The following is a 19,413-nucleotide window of genomic DNA, read 5'->3' as shown; positions in this document are numbered from 1 at the left end:
AAGCAGGCTTACATAAGTCATGGTTTCATCAAAATGGCTATAAGTGACACCATCACTGTCCCCACAAAGAAGCTGAGGTCCAGAAAGGCAAGGGTGACATAAGAGATGCCAGGACACAAGCCAGCAAAGATCCTTGTTCTTTCTGTCATTAACCTAGAGTCAAAGGGGCAGGGGTGTAGCCAGCGATAAGGGAGGGAACAGGACTATGCAAAACCATAGTCCTTCTTCACTCTAGTGGCAAGGACTCATCTCTGCTCACAGTCACAGGCGAGTTTGGGCTGTGACAGGTACATCAGAAGGAGACAGAGCAGAACCGGCCAAGTTCGTGCTTTATAGACAGGAGGGGAAGTCAGAGGTGCCGGGTCTCTGTGGTCAGATAAGGTGATCTAACCACCCCCTCCCACACAAGCCACTGTTGGAAACACCCCATTTGCACACGTTGGCCTTTCTGAGGTGTAAGTGCAGAGAAGCAGCTAGCATCAGGGAACAAGCTGACTGCTGGCAGTGTGCCTCTGAGGGTCACCATGTCCTCAGCTGGCAGAGCACAGCAAGGCTCTCTGCTCCAAGCCCCAGGATACCAGCGAAAGCTCTTAGATGTGTCCACACTGAAGCTCACTCCTCTCAGAGGCCAGAAGACTTGCTTGTCCCCTGCACCTCCAAGCATCCGCATGTGTGCAGCCAGAGGGATGGAAGGCAGAGCCTGGGTGAACGGCAGTAGGGCTGACGCTCAGGCTGCCTGGGACGGCAGCGGAGAGAAAGAAACCCTGCAGGCTCCACTTTGAAGGCAGATGCACACCTGGCCTGGCCCCAGTCACTCGGCCCCTCCCAGCCCTGCCTTGTCAGATTGGTCACTTCTGAGGTTTGTTTAGTCTTGCCTGGACCCAGAAGAAACTTCCATGGCATCTAAGGATGGTCAGGGTCATCCATGGTACTAGAACCTTCTGAACAAAGGGTCGGCCTGTGTTTCAGGCCCCAGCCTTGGGGAGGCTCTTCCCTGTGCCTCCCAGCACCAGGTCTGCTCACCCTGCCAGCTGTCACTATGTCCTTCCACTCTCTGCAGGGTGCTGGGCTGCACTGCAGTGACGAGCACAGACTTGGTACTCTTCAGACTTTAGGGCCAAGTCCAACCCCAGCGAGATGCCCTGGTAGATCTTTGAGTCTCAGAGCCCCACTTACTCCTGCAATGTCCCAGCGTTGCCTTCTGTGTCCTCTTCTCACTGTGCCCCGCCCAGTTCCACGTCCAACCCACTGATGCTGTTCTTACCTCCGGTTCATCCGTCTGGGGACTGACCGAGGGTTAGTGGCCACCTGACACCCAGTTTGCACAAATCATATAACTTTTCCTGGTGCTCTCAGGCCGTCAGCCTAGCCCATATGGTCCTGGTGGGGCCAGGGGAGGGAGGCAGCAAAGGTGGGGCTTGGGACTGGGTTTGGGCTTTCCTGCAGGAACCCTGGGCTCAGTATAGCTGGTGTTGGCCTCCCAGGGTTCAGTACGAGACCTGGAGTGGTAGGGCAGGTGTGGGAGGGAGACCAGAGGCCACTGTCCTGGCTGTTAGGTGGACGATGACCAGTGGGAATGGGGAGTAAGGCACAGAGGCACGGGTCCTCATCAGGGCTCAGCTGGGCTTCTAGGCAAACTCCCATGGCTCTGAATGGGGCCATTGCACTGGAGACACTCAGGTATGGGCCTGTCCCCACCCTCACCAGTGGGCATGGTCTAGTCTTCTTCTAGCCTCTACCCAGGTAAAGACTATCTCAAACAGCAATGGATTTTAGCCAGCAGGTGGGCAGAAGTGACACAGGCATGGGCCACCATCCTCCAATAGCTCTGATTATCCCTACAAAGAGGAGGCCAGGGTCCAGAGAGGTCAAGTGATCTGCACTGCCACACAACAGGCAATTAGTAGACCTTCGGCTTGAATGTGAGTCCAATGCTCTTAACTATGGGCTCCCCACTCCAACCCCTGCCATAAGAGCAGGGAGCAGCAACAGAGAGACGATGGACTGCAGAAGGGTGAGAAGGGTGGGTTGTTAGAGCAGATGGCTTGGTGGGAAGAGCAAGAATGTTCATTCACACAGGACCACTGGTGTCATCCCCTGCTTTGAGAGTCTTTTCCAGCCTATACAACATTGTAGGGAACCCCAGCCAGGAGCATCGAAGAAGCCAGTGTTTGGCCCAACAGCATACCTACTGAGACTTAACCGTCTCCCCCAGGATGAGGGTATTCAGAGACAAGTCTTTGCAAAGTGTTAGGTTTGGATGAGGCCATGATGGTGGGACCCCCTAAGATGGGATTGTTATCCCTGCAAAAAGAGATGCCAGAGCTCTCTCTCTCCTGGCCACACGAACAAACCGCAAGTGATAAGACCATAAGAGAGACCTCCCCAGAAATCATATGCTTGAGAACCATAAACTTTAGTCTACACAACTGCTGTGCCCTGAGACTCTGGCCACGAACATCTAGCCTCCAGAACTGCCAGAAAGACAATGCCTGTGAGTGGGCTCAGTCTACAGCAGTTCCAGCTGACACAGACAGTGTCCAGGTGCTTTAGCTGGTGCCTTAACCAAATCCACTCAAAGATGGATAGATTCAAACTCCCTGGGGATGCTGGCCCCTGTTGACTATGTCCTGAGGACACCCAGTTCAAGGCCATGATCAGCCACCCAGTGCCATGACTAAGAAGCTACAGACTAGCTGGAACACACCAAGACCAGAATATACTTGCCAAAAATGGAACTTTAAGGCATCTACAGAGTTGTGTGGGTTTTAAGGATGTATTTTCAGCTGCAGAGGCAAGGAGGGTGCATTCGGCTCATCCCCAAACCTACCTACTTGCTCTGTTTACATCCAGTCCAACCCCCTTCCATTAATCAGTGCTTAACCTTAAGACTCCCTTAGTGAAAAGGAGTTTTGCCGATCACCAGCTTCCTGGAGTAGATGGCTTAGCTGGTGAAGTAAGGAGTAGGCGGGCTCTTTGGGACCCACCAGCAAATCCGTTCTGAATTAACATGTTTTCCTAAGGCCTGGAATTATTCTTATACAATGATTACAAGAACCTGGTGTCAGAAGATGATATTTTGTTTTGTTTGAGACAGGGTCTTGTGTAACCCAGGCTAGCTGAGGATAACTCTGAACTTCTGATCCTTCTACCTCAGTTTGCTCAGAGTTGAGATTACAGGTCTGAACCATCACACCAGGTTTATGTGGCCCTGGAGATGGAACCCAGGGCTTCATTCATGCTGGGTAAGTGCTCTATGAACTGAGCTACATCCCTGGCAGGAGATGAAGGGGTTTTGCAGCCCAGTCTGGCCTCCAACTTGTGATCCCTCTGCCATAGACTGCCCAGGGCTGGGATTACAGTTGTGTGCCACAAAGCCTGGCTGTCTCTGGGGTCTTCAAGATAGGTTGCAGGGGACAAGACAATGGACCCCATGTAGCACAGACCACAAAACACCTGCAGGCCACCGGGGTCTGACTCATAGCAGGAAGATGCCCATGGCTGCCTGGCATGGTTCCAGCTGTGATGCCCCGGCAGGAGGCTCCACCTCTTTGCCAGGCTCCTCCCCCTTGCCAGGTCCTGCCCCTAGGCAGCCCTTTGGCTCTAGAGGATTCCTCCAGAGAGCTGGAGAGCTTCGTTATGGCTCTGATTAAATCAGAAGGAATCTCATTTCAGGCTTGCCAGAAAACAAGTTATTTTCAGTAGCGTGGGCAGCAAATGGAGAAGGAAGCCATGAGCCAGAAAGAATGACTGCAGACACGGAGCCCATCCAGGCAAGGGTGGCCGCCATGTCTCCTTGACAAAACACTAGGTGCTAAGTGACTTGGGAGAAACTTTTAAAGAATTGTCCAGGGTTGAGAGTTCTTTTAATAATAAGAGAGCAGATGGCACTGGCTCCTAAAGGTTAGAGAGAGCAATTTACAGATCCTAATTCTGGTCCAACCAAAGAGATTTTTGTAATTAAGATAGGTTTTAAACATCCACTGGCCAAACCAACCCAAACACACAGCCATAACCAGTTCCATAGACCAGTAGAGGTCTTTGGTATCAGCCAGAAGTAAATTAAGGGGTAGGCCTTTTCACTTTGGAGACTCTGAAAGGACTCTGAGGCAAACATTGAGGCTGTGGGGGTGGGTCAAATCTTTTCATTTCTTCATATTTACGAAGTAAACTGTTACAAAACAAATGCTGCCTCTTTCGTGCTAACATGAAAGTGACTACAATAAGAGTACTCTCATCATGAATGACTGACAGCGGGAGGGTGAACAGTAAAAGGAGGAGGAAGAGATGTTAACTTGGCTTCTGGCCTTTGTGACAGAGGCCAGCAGCAAACAAGAGCAAATATCTACCTTGACCGTGCTCCATACCCAGACTTTAACTTGGAACGTTTACAGCTTCCCAACATCTCTCTCTGGTGAACAGAGGAATCTTGAGTGCAAAAGGGGTGAGGTAAACTTGCCCAAGGCTACAGAATAGAGATTAAAATTTAGATCGCTGGTTCCACGGTCTTGGCCTGCTAGGCCTATGGAGGCCTTGCCTGTCCTCACTGCAGGCCCTTTTGTATTCTCTTTCTGTCACCGGTTCCTTGAAGTCTGTTTTCATCACCACGAGAGCAGCATCTGTGAACTAATAACCCTTCCCTTCTGGCTGTGGATTACTGCTTGGTCCTGTCTGTTTCACGCTGACCCAGCCTTTGACCCCAGATATTGCCTGTTCAGTATAATATTATGAGATCACACAAATCATTGGCCTGCTCTGCAGTTAATAAGAAAATCAAATAAGCATATGCCATGCTCAGTGCCAAGTCCTGACTGCTGCATGGCTTTAGAGGACATGCCAGTCAGACCCTTGGCATTCCCAACTTGGGGTCACTGTGTTCGGATCACCCAGGACATCCCTGATCTTCAGAGGCATCCACAGCAGATATGCATACTTTTTGGCCAACTTGACCACCAGGATAATTCCAGACTGAAGAAAAGCCACCAGTCCAGTTAGACTCGGTCTAGCTGTCCATCATGGAGAAAGGGTATCAGAAACACATAATGGAGAATCCTCGGTCATTAGATGAATGAAGGTGGCTGGAGAGATGGCTGGGCAGCTAAGAGTACTCGCTGCTCTTTTGGGGGACCTGAGGTCAGTTCCCAGCGCCCACATGATGGCTTACAACTGTCTCTAACTCCAGTTCCAGAACATCAAGCACCTTCCCCTGGCTTCCATGGGTACCAACACAAATGTACCTGCACACACACTGACCTATACATACACACAAATAGTAGATGAATGAATAAACTTTAAAAATAACTCAAACATTTAAAACACAAGAAAGGTATAGAATTTACAGAAAAATAAGCTGAATTAGAGATTATCATGTTAAGCAAAACAAACCAGACCCAGAAATATAATAGTGCATGTTTTCTCTCACTTGTGAAAGCTGTGTCCACACACACACACAAACACACAAACACACACATGTATATATGGTCTGACAGAACATGATCAGAGCATGATACATTTGAGCAAAAATTTCATTATGAAGCTCATAACTTTGTACAACAAATATGCACTAATAACATCTTTTTAAGACTAAAATTAATGGTGGATTGTAACAATGGTAGCCACCAGTGAATGATGTCTTTCAGCACATGTGAAATAAGTAGACTTCTCCTATATTGGTGCTTAGCTTGGCCATGTGACCCATTCTGTCCAATGATGTCAGCAGACATATTATAGACAAAGGCTGGGTGGGTAGACACTTGTGCACTGGGGTTTGCCCTCTTAGAACCCCGAGAGTTCCAGCTAGATGAAACCACACGGAAGACGAGGCCAAGCCATCCTATCTGAGCCCAGAACACAACGGCCCTGCAGTTAACTACAGTCAAGGCAAGATGTATGAATCAGCATTCCATTGCTGTGAAAAAAATGCTGGAGAAAAAATAAAGAGTAAAGGGGCTAGCAAGATGGCTGAGTGTGTAAAGGGTACCTTTTACCAAGCCTGATGACCTGAGTTCAATCTCTGGGACTCACATGATAGAGGGAGAAAATTAATTCACAGGACCTGTGTATGTGTGTGTGTGTACAAACTCGTGCAAAGTAGGATAATTGTGCTGATGGAGGATAATCTGAGAAGAATCTAGAGTATTTTTCTGCTTTCCAAACCCCAGCCATTCTCCATGGGAGTGTTTGATGGGCAGTTGAAAGGAAGCCTTAAGATTTGCTCATTTTAAAGGCCTATGAGGGGCTTGGTGGTGGGTGCAGTCAGCAGCCTCCTCTACTGGTCACTCCCAGAATGAGGCACTGGGCCAACATAGACCCAAAGCAACAGGCCAACTGACCATGGATGGAAACCTCTGAATTCAGGGGCCAAAATTAATGTTTTCTCCTTTCAACCTGATTTTCTAAGGTATTTTATCATGACAATGGAAAGTCGACATGGGACCTATCATGACTCTGTGGACATGTGACAAGCCTTACACATGTATCCTCACAGGAGCAGGCACTGATTGGGGTTTGCAGTGATTTGGGTCTGAGACAGTTCCAAGGAAGCTCCATTGGCTCAGAACCCCCAAGGACCAGAGACATTACCTTGGTAACTGGCCACAGTTTTCCAGATCACCGAAAGTGACTTACTTCCCCAAGAATAGTCTCCTACTACCGGAGATGAGAGACTACACCAAAGCACAAGGCTGGCATTGCAGAAGGATGGGAACGGCCTTGGTGCAGGAGCTCATCCAAGCACGACCAACCCACTCTGTGTGGGCAGACCTGGCCAGGGAAACAAATCATAATCAGAAGGTTGCAGGGAGGTCCACGAGCACCTCCATGGAAGTGGCACAGAGCCAAGAAAAGCTGAAGGCTCCTTTCTTCAGTGAGATTGTGCCTAGCAACAGGATGGACATCTTTCAAAGGTGCTGGTCACAGTGCCCTCTTCTCTGGACAGCATGCAGACGGCACTGCTCATGCGGGCTCAGCTAGCTTCCTTTTCCTGGGTGTCTGTTCTTGACAAGGTTCTCTGTAACACCTCCATCCACAGGAAAGCGTGTGGGTGCTTCATTCTGTTCAAGGTGACTGTTGGATGCTTAGCTCCAAAGGCTGGCACAGCTCACCGCTCAAACTCACCACCAAAGCAGCAGGGTCAGTTTGGTGACAGTCACAGGGTTCTCTGCCTGAACTTCTATTTTGATGCTGTCAGTTTGTTGAACCCCCAGAGAGAACACACCTGAGCTTTCGCAGGGAAGGAAGGAAGGCTCTCTTTAAAGTGGAATCTCTTGCTATCATCTCCTTCTACCAACTGCCAGTTTCATGCCATACAGTGCCACTGCCACAGACTGACTGAGCCATTCAGGTCACCTGGCCTTCCCCACCAACACGGACTGTGAGTCACACTAAACCCCATTCCCTTAAGGTGCAGCTGTCAGGCACCCTGATAAAGCAATGAGAAAAGTAACTATTATAACACTCAGTTGTGGCCTTGTCGCCATCCATGTTCTTTCCTTACTTCCAGACATAGGATCTCGTTTCCTTGGCTTAGACATACCAGAGTCCTGATAGTAGTCCAGAATGGATGTCAGGGTTGGGCATATGGTTTAGACAGGGACAATCAGAGCATTGACTAACCATATTGCCATGATAAAATACTTTAGACAATCAGTTTGAAAGGAGGAGAAAGTGTTCGTTTGGGCCCCTGGTTTCAGAGATTTCCATCCATGGACCTATGTTGGCCCAGTGCCTTATGCTGGGAGTGACCATTAAAGGAGGTTCCACCCACTACCAAGTCCCTTACAGGCTTTTGGTCTAGCCACTGATACTGACCCAAAGATAGTCCAAAGACCACCTTAGCCAACGAGATTCCAGTCTGGGATTTGCTGAGCCTGGGACAGTGTGATTGCTGAATGGACAGGATCTACATTTTGCAGGCTGCTGGGCTCATCTCCACAGACAGTGTTTGGTAATCCCCTGTCTCCACGTGACCTAGAACTGTGATCTTCGTGCACTTTTCAGTGACGTGAGCCCATTCTGCTTCAGTTGTCACTGGTGACACGAAAGTCTTAATTTGTCATTCAAGAATCTGAAATTATCTGAGCAGGTGGATAATGGGCTCAGAACTCAACAAGATAAATTTAGAGCCTTGACTTCGATGTCAGAAATCAGGTGCATCCAGGAAGGTCTCAGGGTGCCAGTGACATTCGACTTTTGCTGGGAGTGAGAGCTGGTATCGTGGTATTTAGCATATGAAAGCATAACCGGCCATGCTTGCTTCCTGCACAAAGAGGATCACTCACAGCTGCTTCTTAGAAAATCAGGATGGGAGAGTGCTGAACGAACGGGACACTAACTTATTCTCTTATAATTTATAAATCTACAGTAGCTATGAAAAAAGTAAGGAGTGGGGAGGGAAGGGAGAGGAGAGAAAGAAGGGAGAGAGAGAGACTTATGTAGGTCAGTCCTGGTGACTCAACCCATATAGTTTCAACTATTAGAGAGGCTGAGGAAGGGGGACTGCAAGCCTGGGCACCAGGGAGTTCAAGGCCAGATAGAGCAGTTAAGTGAGACCCTGTCTCAAAATAAAAAAGTAAAAAGAGGGCTAGAGACAAAAAGTGCTTGCCTAGCATATATGAGCTGTAACACACACACACACACACACACACACACACACACACACACACACACACACGGGGTAAAAGGAGGAAGAGAGAAATATACCCCATACTAAGAGACAACAAGCATACATATATAAACATATACAAACACATACAAATGTGCATACACAAACACACACACACACGACTGGGGGAAAAAGAAAGGTGACTATCACTCACTCCGAGGACCACCAGATTAGATTCTGGGGAGGACACAGTCAGTAGAGGATGTTCACAAGTCTCAATACCACCATGTCCCTAAGGACATGTGAATAAATGTCCTTAATAACTCAAATATATGAATGTCCATATATTTACCATATACACAAGCAAGAGGAACAGATGTCTGAAGAGAGGAGAGAGCCAAGAGATATGGACTGAGCTGACTCCCTCCTGATCAAACAAGGTGACCAAACCTTTCTGGTAAAGAATGTTCTTTTCTACATAGAAAACCCTGGGAGAATCTGCTAAAAAACCAAGATGGAAACAAGCTGGCTTGCTATGACATTAATGTACAAAATTAAAAAGCTCTCCTTTCAGGAAAAAAATGATAAATCTACAGGAAAAAATTAGAAAGAGAAAGAGAAGATCCCCTGCCCTGCGTTCTTAATGAGCATAAAATGTCCCCAAGAGAGAAGCAGTCTTGCTTTCTTTCCCTTGTCCCCAAGACCTACTCAGAAAAACCTCACCACAGCAAAGATGGGAGTTTGGTCCAAATTAAATGTATTGGTTATTATAGCACCAATTGATACCTCCACATGTTTGAGGTTTGGAGAGAAACTTCACCAATGAGTCCTAATGATTATAGGAATGCCAAACAAGAACCAAGAATGTTTTGAAAGAGTAGACAAAGAAAAGGACTAACATGACCATTAAAAAGGTTCTCTGAGCCCTGTTTAAAGAGACTAAAAGCAAAGGATAAAATAACAAGGGAATCAAAGCAAGCATTCGCAGGTTTGCTACATAAAAATTAAGGCTTCAAAGCATTAAAAAAAACTCCACCATAACCATGGCTTGGTGTGTGGCTCAGTGGTACAGCCCCTGCCTAGTTTACCCAAAGCCCTGGATTCAAGTTCCAGCACTGTAAGAATTGAACTGTACTAGTAACACAGTTTTAAAAGAACACACAAATTGGGGGATGTTGGTAGCTAATACCTTTAATCCCAGCACTCAGGAGGCAGAGGCAAGTAGATCTCTGTAAGTTCCAGGACAACCTCCAAAGCAATACAGAGAAACCCTGTATCTAAAAACCAAAAAAAAAAAAAAAGGACATAAATCAAGCATCACACCACAGTGTAGGGTCCCAGGACTTGAATAATGAGCTTGGCAAGTTCCCATGTTTGCAGAGAGGCTCTGGAACACAAAAGCAATGGCGCAGTCCTGCGGGAAAGCAAGGGGTGCTGGGAAATTGACAACTCTTGGAGAAGAAAATAGAGACAGATTTTCATTTACTACTATATATTAAAATGAACTCCAGTGGGATTGCATATTTGATTTAGTTAAAGAAGGTCACGGAGACCTAGAGAAAATGCAAGTTAATAGGTATTTCAAGATGAGGAAATGCTTGAACTTGATTGGCATTTTTTATGAAGGTCGAGAGAATGAGTAAATATTCTCATCTTTGTCAACCATACGGTTTCAGCTACAAACTCAATTGGGGGACAGTAGACATGGATGATATGCAAATGAGCAGCTATAGCTGTGCTCCAAGAAAACTTTGATACAAAAACAGTAGGTGGGGAGAGTTGTCCTTCAAATCAAATGTTTTCAACCCTGCTCCCTCTTAAACATTGGTCCATTTTATGTGTTATGTGTATGAGTATTTTGCCTACATGCATATACATGTACCATGTATGCCTATTGCTCAGGAAGAGTGCTGGATTCCTTGGAACTGGAGTTACGAGTGGCTGTGAGCCACCATGTGGATGCTAGGAACCAAACCAAGAACCTCTGGAAGAGCAACAAGTGCTCATAACCATTGAGACAACTCTAATGCTCCAAACCCCTGTTTTAAGTATGGTATAAAAGAAAATAAAATAGTAAGAGAATGAGGCAAGCAGTCATAGATTTTATTACATAAAATTAAGAACTTCAAGGCATAAACAAAATCTTTATCATAAACACAGCTTGGGATCTGTGGCTCAGTGGTAGAGCCCTTGCCTCGAATGTACAAATCCCTGGCTTCAAAATCTAGCTAGCACTATGAAAAATAAACGGTCCTATTAACACAGTTTTAAAGTGAGCCCACAGATATACATGCTTCAGAAAATATATACTGTTGCATCCATCTTTTCCTTCTCAAACATGGACAGCCATTGAAGCCAATGAAAGAAAAAAACATGTTAGTAGAAAATATGGGCCAAAAAATTGGTAACTCGGAGAAATATAGTCATAGATAATCAGAAGATTAGGAATAGTTTCTCAACCTTAAATAGGTTTTACAGAAGGATAAGCAAATTCCTACAGACAAAGGTCCTAATTACTTTTCTATTGCTGTGAAGAGACACCATGGCCAAGGAAACTTATAGAAGGCAGTTTATTGGGGAATACAGTTTCAGGGGGTTAGAGTCCGTGACCATCATGGCAGGGAGCACAGCAGCCTGCAGGTATGGCACTAGAGAGGTAACTGAGAGCTCACATCTTGGTGCACAAGCACAAGGCAGAGAGAACTAACTGGAAAATATCATGGGCTTTTGAAACCTCAAAGCCTACCCCTCATGACACACCCCCTCCAATAAAGCCACACCTTCTAATCCTTCCCAAACAGTTCCACCAAGCAGGGAACAGGTCTTCAGATTTATGAGCCTCTGGGGGCCATGTCATTCAAACCATCAGTGTGTTTGATGACTATTCACAGAGGATTTGCAAGGCAAAGGGCAAGGCAGGCCTGACACAGCATGGCAGTAAGACCTCATTAGAGACCCCTAATTAATAACCCAAGCTGTGACCAAATACTTCCATACTTTGATAGCATGTATGGTTTACAGTAGGAAAGTAACCTGAGGGATAGCTCAGAGCATAGTAATAAGGGAGACTGCACTGAAGATGGTACACTCAGACTCCCATACAGAGACTGGCATTAAAAGTCTGTTTGCTGGAGGATGTGATCAAAATACATTATGTACATTTAAGAAGTAAACCCCAAAGAGGTAACTGAGGGAAGCCGGGCCTACAAATCTCATTATGCTGAATACTAGAAAAAAATGTCATCTATTAAGACAAGTATCTGACTCAAGAGTGTCATAATTCAAGAACATTTGACTTAGGCAATGTCCTCCACCCCAGCTTCTAGGACATTGGTTTTGTCCTCATCTCCATAGCAGGTGATTCTTAGTCTGCCTTCAGCTCTTTTTCAGTTGGGGCCTTATTGTTGTGAAGAGACACTATGACCACTGCAACTCTTACAAAGGGACACATTTAATTGGGACTGGTTTACAGTTTTGGAGATTTAGTCATATCATCATGGTGGGAGCATGGCAGCATCCACACAGACATGGTGTTGGAGAAGGGGCTGAGAGTTCTACATCTGGATCTGAAGCTTGATCATATAAGACTCAAAGCCCACCCCCACAGTGACACACTTCCTTCAACAAGGCCACACCTACTCCAATAAGGCCACACTTCCTAATAGTGCCACTCTCTCTGGGTCTATGGGGGCCATTTTCTTTCAAACCACCACAGATCTCCTCTTCTGTGCTTAGGATGTACCTACTGAGGTGGCCTCAGCTTCCTCCCAGGCCCATCCCTTCCTGTCTCTTATGGCTGTATGGCTTTAGAAACTGTGCTGGATACTGATATGTAGTAACTCCATGATTACCCTTCTGAGTGCTTCCTTGCTCACCCATCTCCTGAAGAACCCATTTCAGACTGTCCTCTAGAAGCCTTAGCTCTCTCTGAATCTCATCCTCCCCTCTACTCCAGTTTTCTCAGTCTCAGAACAGGGCACTACCAGTGTGTGGCGCACTTGTAATCACAACACTCAGGAGGCTGAGGCAGGAGGATTGTGAGTTTGAAGTCAGTTTGGACTACACAGCACAACCCTAAATCCAGAGTAAACTAAATAGGACCACCATCCACTTAAATGACACAAACCCAGGAATCACTGAGTTGCTTAACTTGAGGCCATGTGGCTGGGGGCTTCTCCTTAGTACAGCAGGCTCTACTACTTATTCTAGCCAGCCTGAGTGACCGTGACAGCTTCCTGTGAGATCCCAGTGCCCTCTCAAATACCCCTTGAACTCGGGGCCTTGTTGGTGAGCTATACCCTCAACCACAATTTCTAGTTTCAGAATTTGCATGACCACACTGAGTTTGAAATTTCTTAGGATCTGAACTTTCTGAAAGGATTCATGCTGAAGACCTCAAATGTCTCTATTACAGAGTGGGATGTGCTAGCATTAGCAGTCTGAGGACCAGTACTTTGTAACAGATCAAGATGTGATGTTCAGTACTTTGTAACAGATCAAGATGTGATATTTAGAAAGTACACTTGGGTAAACAGCCATTCAAGATGCAGGGCGGACCAACAGATTTAAAATGGAAAAAAAAGAATTGAAATTGAAATGGCTTCCAATTTCAACCGACCATGAAGAAGCCACCACTGATGAGTGTGGACGCCACACTGCTTAAGAAGAGCAGTTCAGAGTCTGTCCATGTCCCAAGGCTACACTGCCGTAAAATAAGATCCTCTGCACTGACTCCACCCAGGGTAAGGAGGCCACATGAGATGCATCTTCAAGAGGATCCTCCAACCCCGAGTGAACCTACAAGTGACCACATCCCAAGGGAGATCCTGGCCAGCATAGCCGGGCTAAGCTGGTCCTGGGTGGCCATGAAAGGCATAGATACTTGTTTTATGCAGGTAGTTTATGGGATGCTATTGTACAGAAGAAACAGATAAAAACCAACAGGGGACATTCATGACCAAAGAAGGTTGACCCCTAGATTTTCATTTCTTCATTTGTCTCAGATTTATTTTTTCAATTATGTATATGCCTCTGTGTTAGTATGTACACATGAATGCAGATGTTCAAGGAATCCCAGAAGAGGGTGCTAGGTCCCCTGGAGCTGGAGTTAACCTGACATGGGTACTAAGAACTGAACTCAGGCCCTCTGCAAGAGCAGTCGGAACTCTTAACTGCTGAGTCATCTCTCTTGCCCATTTGTTTGTTTGTTTTTAAAACTTTTTTTAATTGGTGTTTTGCCTGCATGTATATCTGTATGAGAGTGTCAGATCCCCTGGAAATGGAGGTACAGACAGTTGTGAGCTGTATGAGTCCTGGGAATTGAACCTGGGTCCTCTGGAAGAACAGCCAGTGTTTTTAACTGCTGAGTCATCTCCCTGGAGACAGGGTCTCATTATATAGCCCAGGTCTCAAACTCAGAACCCTTCAGTTCCAGACTCCCTGCACACTAGATTCACAGGTGAGTGCCTGATCTCTAACACAGCAGATATTCATAACAGACCCCCAGCTAAACAAGCACTCTTGGGGGATCTCAACTTTAGAAAACAAAGGAACTCTGAGGTCAGAAAGGGGAGCATCTTGGCGCCAAGCCCTTTGTGTGCTGCACCCCTTACTTAAACTTTCCTCCAATCACCCAATGGGAAAACACCATGTAGTTCCTAGACAAAAGACCAAAACATTACCCGAGGTTGTCCATGTTCATTGTGTGTATAGGTTTTGTCTCCCTAGTGTCTCCTTTTCCTATAGTTTTGGAATATTCTACAAGGACGCATTATTTTTAGAATGAGCGGAAAAGAAAATTTCCTGTTCAAAAATCACCAAAAACGAAAGTCAGAGCCATTTCCTTCAGATAACGCTGGGGCCTGTGTGATGCCTCACAGAGGCACCTGGGTCAGGAGAAGCTAGCAGGGCTGAGCAGATGAGGGTCCTGCACTCCCACCTAACCTACACCAGACAGCTTTTTTTTTTTTTTTTTTTTTTTTTTTGGTTTTTCGAGACAGGGTTTCTCTGTGGCTTTGGAGGCTGTCCTGGAACTAGCTCTTGTAGATCAGGCTGGCCTCGAACTCACAGAGATCCGCCTGCCTCTGCCTCCCAAGTGCTGGGATTAAAGGCGTGCGCCACCAACGCCTGGCTACCAGACAGCTTTTTTATTATCGATGTTACAATGTGGTGTGTGTGTGTGTGTTGGGTTGGGTTGTGTCATGGCACACATAAGGAGGTCAACTTGTGGAAACTGGTTCCTTCCTCCACAATGTGGGTTCTGGAGATCAAACCTAGGCCATCAGGCTTAGTGACAAGTGCCTTCACCCTCTGAACCATTTTGCCGGCCCTAGAGCAGATCTTGTAACCATTTTTGCATATTTCATTTCTGCATAATGTTTCACTAATTGAGTTTCCATTGCCGTGGTGAGTGAAAAGCAATTGAGCTGTGTCCATACAGTGAAGCACAGGGTTGAAGAGGCAAGCATTCACATACGCTACAACCCAGTGGTTTTCTAAAGCAGTAGCTGCATTGCTATCTCCCCCAGCCTGTTTACAGGGCAGATTTAGAAGCTCAGAGAGGCTAAGTCACATGCAAGGCTTCATGGCACTTACAAGACAGACCCAGGACTCGACTCAGTCTCCAAAACTCTCAGCTTTAGCTACCATACTGACCTGTACCTCTTGTCTTGGGTTTTTCCTGTAAAACAGAATGGCTCATCTGTGGCTGTGATCTGTGCTCCTTTGGGATGTATGGACTCTGATGTTTATGCTGTCCTTAGGGTCTTGGCTCTTGCGGTCCCTAGATAGATCTTTTATCCCCAGCCATGGTGGCCCTGCCTGCTCTGAAACCCTTAGAAAACCATCAATCTATTTCTTAATAAGTTACATAGAAATATACCATGTGACCCAGCAACCCCACTTCTGGGTAGCTATACAAAAAAACAAAACTATGGATAAATGTCTACATAAAGACTTGAACACCTGTTCTTAGCAGCATTGATCAGCAATCCAAAAATGGCAAAGATCCACATGTTCAGCCCTTGGTGATTAAAAAACCACTGCGGTACATCCATACAGGGAGCACTGTAAGGCTGGAACAAGGAAGCAAGAGCTCACATACGCTACAACCTGGCCAAGCTCAAACTTCTCCACTGAATGAAGGAAGATGATCACAAGAGATCCCACACGTCAGAAGAAGGAAACATCCAGAAAAGGCAGAGGTAAACTCACGGTAGTCAAGGACTGGGAGTGGGGCCTGGGTATGATTTCGCAGTAGCAAGAGGTGATGAGCTAGTTCTAAAACCAGACTGTGAAGATGGGCACACAGCTCTGGGGCTTTGTGGAAAAACCCCTGAACACTTAAAAAATGGGCAGATCTCATGATATGCAAATGAAACCCCAAGTTACTTTTCCAAAATAGGGTTTCACTATCCCAGCTTCAGAGAGCCGCTGTGAGGATTAGGCAAGATGGCATACGCAAAGCAGCCCGCCTGGTACACGGTACCTGATAAATAGTCATGAAGGTGAGAGTCAGAATATATAATAAGGAGAGCTCACACAAATGGGGAATAATAGATACTGCAGAGATAACAGCTTCTGCCACTTCCCCACTTCTTACCATGCCTCTTCAGCATCTACCAACTCAAGTCAGCCCCCCGACATTACATGGTGTATTAACACGCTCAAGTGAGGAACCTGAGGTCTAGGAAAGTTCGGTGACCGTCCCCAATATGAGTAGTCAGTGGTAGAGCTGAGATCTCAGGAGGATGAACCGCAGTCCCTGGCTCTCTGCTGCCTTACAGGAAACAACAAGGTATAGGGAGGGTTTCTGTGCTAGTGATGGCAAGGGAGCCCAGAGGCCTGAAGCTAGCTCTCCTTGGGAGCCTGAAGAGTTAGAGAGGTTAGTCCAAGAAAGTATGCCAGCTGAGGGAGCCAGGCACCCACAGGTGCAAAGAAGGCAAAAGAACTTAGAGGACATGAGGACAGCCTGGTGGGGGAATCAAAGGATCCTGAGGAGTCGGGGTCAGGGAGCTAGAGCAGGTCCTAGGTCAAGGTCATTAGCCAGAGAAGGCCTGCCTTTCACGGGGGAACAACTCTCTCTCACACACACCCACTGCAGGTGGGGAGGTTGACTCAGGATGCTCTGAGCTCAAGGGAGTGGGGAGCTGCCACCCCGTGCTCCCACGCCACTGTGAGCTAACACCCCAGCAGCCTCCCAAACACCAGCTCAGCCAGCAAGCAGAAGCCATTCTCAGCCAGCCAGGCACAGAGGGCTCTGTCAGGCTGCAGGGAAGCTGAGCAGAGCTCAGCAGGTTCAAGGGCTGACTGATGGCAACCTCAAACGTGCACTTGTGGACCCCAGGGTCCCCTTCACATGACCCCCAGAGCTTTCTACCCCAAAATGACACCAATCCAAAGGCCTTTTCTCATTCAAATTTAATGGCTCCCATCCAGCTCTCCAACATGTTTCCACAGTTGTCCAAGATAAATACTTAGACACGTGCCCAAAAGTTCACTCTGCACAAACAAAAACTACTGAGGAAATTGTGTGGATTCTGGTGACACTAACTGCCAAACATCACACAGTGAGCCACACGAGTCTGCTGTGCTGTGTGTCCTGGCACACAACTCCAAGATTTCATACTGGGACGGGGGGAGTGAAAACTGGAGTCACGTGTCTGGGATTCCACGATGACTTTACTTATATTAAAGCGTAAGGAAATGTGAAGGTCTACGTGCCTCCCAGTCCACAGAGAAAGGAGAAACATTACTAGAAGGAAACACATCAAACCAACCAGCAGGGATTAGAGGGGAGAAAGGAAGGGGGGGTCTTGTTACTCTGTACAACTCTATGATGTTTGATTTTAGTAAGAATTCATTTGTTTGGATTTGATATTTTTAAGCATTAAAGTCTTTTTATCTGAAAAACTATTTAAATCATTGCTGTTCTGACACAGGGTTCAGGGTAACTTTCAAAGGTCTCAGATGTTTTGCTGTTCTGTAGAGACTGGGGTCTCATATACCCCAGGCCGGGTCCTTGAACTCAGTACGTAGCTGAGGGTGACAGAAGATATCTGACCTTGCTACCTCTGGTACTGGGATCACAGGTGTGGGACACCATGCCCAGGCTACACAGTACTGGGAACCAAACACAGAGGCTTACACATGCTAGGCAAGCCCTCTACCTGCTGAACTACACAGTTCTAGAACCATTTCTAGTTCCTGCCACAGTCTGTTGAAACCAAGCCCTCGCTCAGTGCTCCATAACAGATTTTAAAAATTGAAAATGGAGAGGAAAAACAAATTGTTAGAGGTCGTAAGCCAGGGGTGGTGTGGAGGAACGCGCTTAAACTCCAAGCCATGATTCTTCTAAGCAGTGCACTTGACAGTCGGCAAGAGATGGTATTTGGGTAGTTAAGTGCCATCTCCCTGGTGGCTGCTCTGAAACACACAGCCAACTCTCAAAGCCTGCAGAGTCCCTTGGAGGGGAAACGGAGGTTTCCAGAGAAGAAACGCGTAATTGGCAAGTGGGGAGACAGGAGTTAGTGAACTGCCACCCCCACCAAAAATTAGACCTCATCATGAGTCTGCCAGCCACCCCCTGAGTGGGATGCTGCCACCACGTCACCCGGAACACCAAACCACATGTGGGAAGGAGCCTCGGGGCCACATCCCCAGCCTGAGCCATCATGCCTCTCAGGGGCTCACCCCAGCTCTCACCTGAGCTGTTTGAAGCTCATGTCCGAGAGCCCTGTATCACCAGGATCATTGGTGTGGGGCTTTCAAGGCATTCTAGAAGTTGAAGGGTAAGGTGAGCACAGCTTTGTATCTCTTATCTGAAACGCGTGTGATGAAGAGAGTTTGACATGCTCTGAAATACTCATGATGATATCTCAAGGACAGGACCCAGGTCAACATGTGTTCACTTCTGTTTCCTGCGCACTTGCTGCAAGCAGTCAGGCATCATTTCCAGCACACCTGCACTTTACAGCCTATCCCATGAGGCCATGTGTGGTAGCTGCTATGTGGGACATCTACATGGTGCCCCAAAAGCTTCAGATTTCCATGGTTAGGGATGCTCAGCCTACGAAAGGCCACGCTTTCTTACGTCCTCAGTGCCACCAGCCCTCAGCTCTCCCACTGACTGTTTGAGCGCCTAATGCCAGGAGAGGGTACAGAGGAGTCCAGGGGACATGCTGGGCCTCTCCAGGGGTGATGCAGATTCTACTGAGTGGTGAAAGGGCATGCACACAAACTTCAGCTATAATAAACAGACTCGAGCACATGCTCAAAGAGCTTGAGTCCTCCAGCCATTCTAGCTGTAGAAAGCAAACCTGAAAAGCCAGAACGAGGATTTTTCGTTCTATTATCCTGCCTGAGTCAAGGTTCTGAGTCTAATATCTCTATCTGTAAAAACGGGTGTTGCTAAACATAACCAGTACAGGGTAACCGTGCAACCTGGAAACCATGTGAACATACATTCGTGTATTTTACACAGTTCAGAGAGTAAAACCATCCTGGACAATGTGGTGTGTACCCGTCTCTGCTTCCAGATTTATAGACCTCCATGATAGTATAAACTATACATTTAAAGAAATAAAAGGTAACAATATAATAAAACATACTGATACATCAGCTGTGGTGGCTCATACCTGCCATCCTAGAATTTGGGAAGCAGAGGCAGAAGGATTAAGAATTCAAGGTCATCTTCAACTACACAGAGACTAGCCTGGGCTACCTGAGAGCCTGTCTCAAACTCAAAATGCAAAATTTTTAAAAATTAATAACCACATACTTAACATGATGGGCCCTGTTTAAAGATAACTTCA

The 19,413-nt window shown here is 46.8% G+C and overlaps 1 protein-coding gene across 4 annotated transcripts in view; it reads right to left on the bottom strand.

The window, feature by feature from the left end:
• Ppp1r16b (protein phosphatase 1 regulatory subunit 16B) overlaps nt 1-19,413 on the bottom strand; it is a 92,556-nt gene that overhangs the window by 43,393 nt on the left and 29,750 nt on the right. The window lies entirely within an intron of this gene.

Source organism: Mesocricetus auratus, unplaced genomic scaffold, assembly GCF_017639785.1.
Source record: "Mesocricetus auratus isolate SY011 unplaced genomic scaffold, BCM_Maur_2.0 Super-Scaffold_100028, whole genome shotgun sequence".
Classification (NCBI taxonomy): domain Eukaryota; kingdom Metazoa; phylum Chordata; class Mammalia; order Rodentia; family Cricetidae; genus Mesocricetus; species Mesocricetus auratus.
Note: the sequence above shows the minus strand (reverse complement) of the source record. Positions and strands in the feature narration are given on the sequence as shown.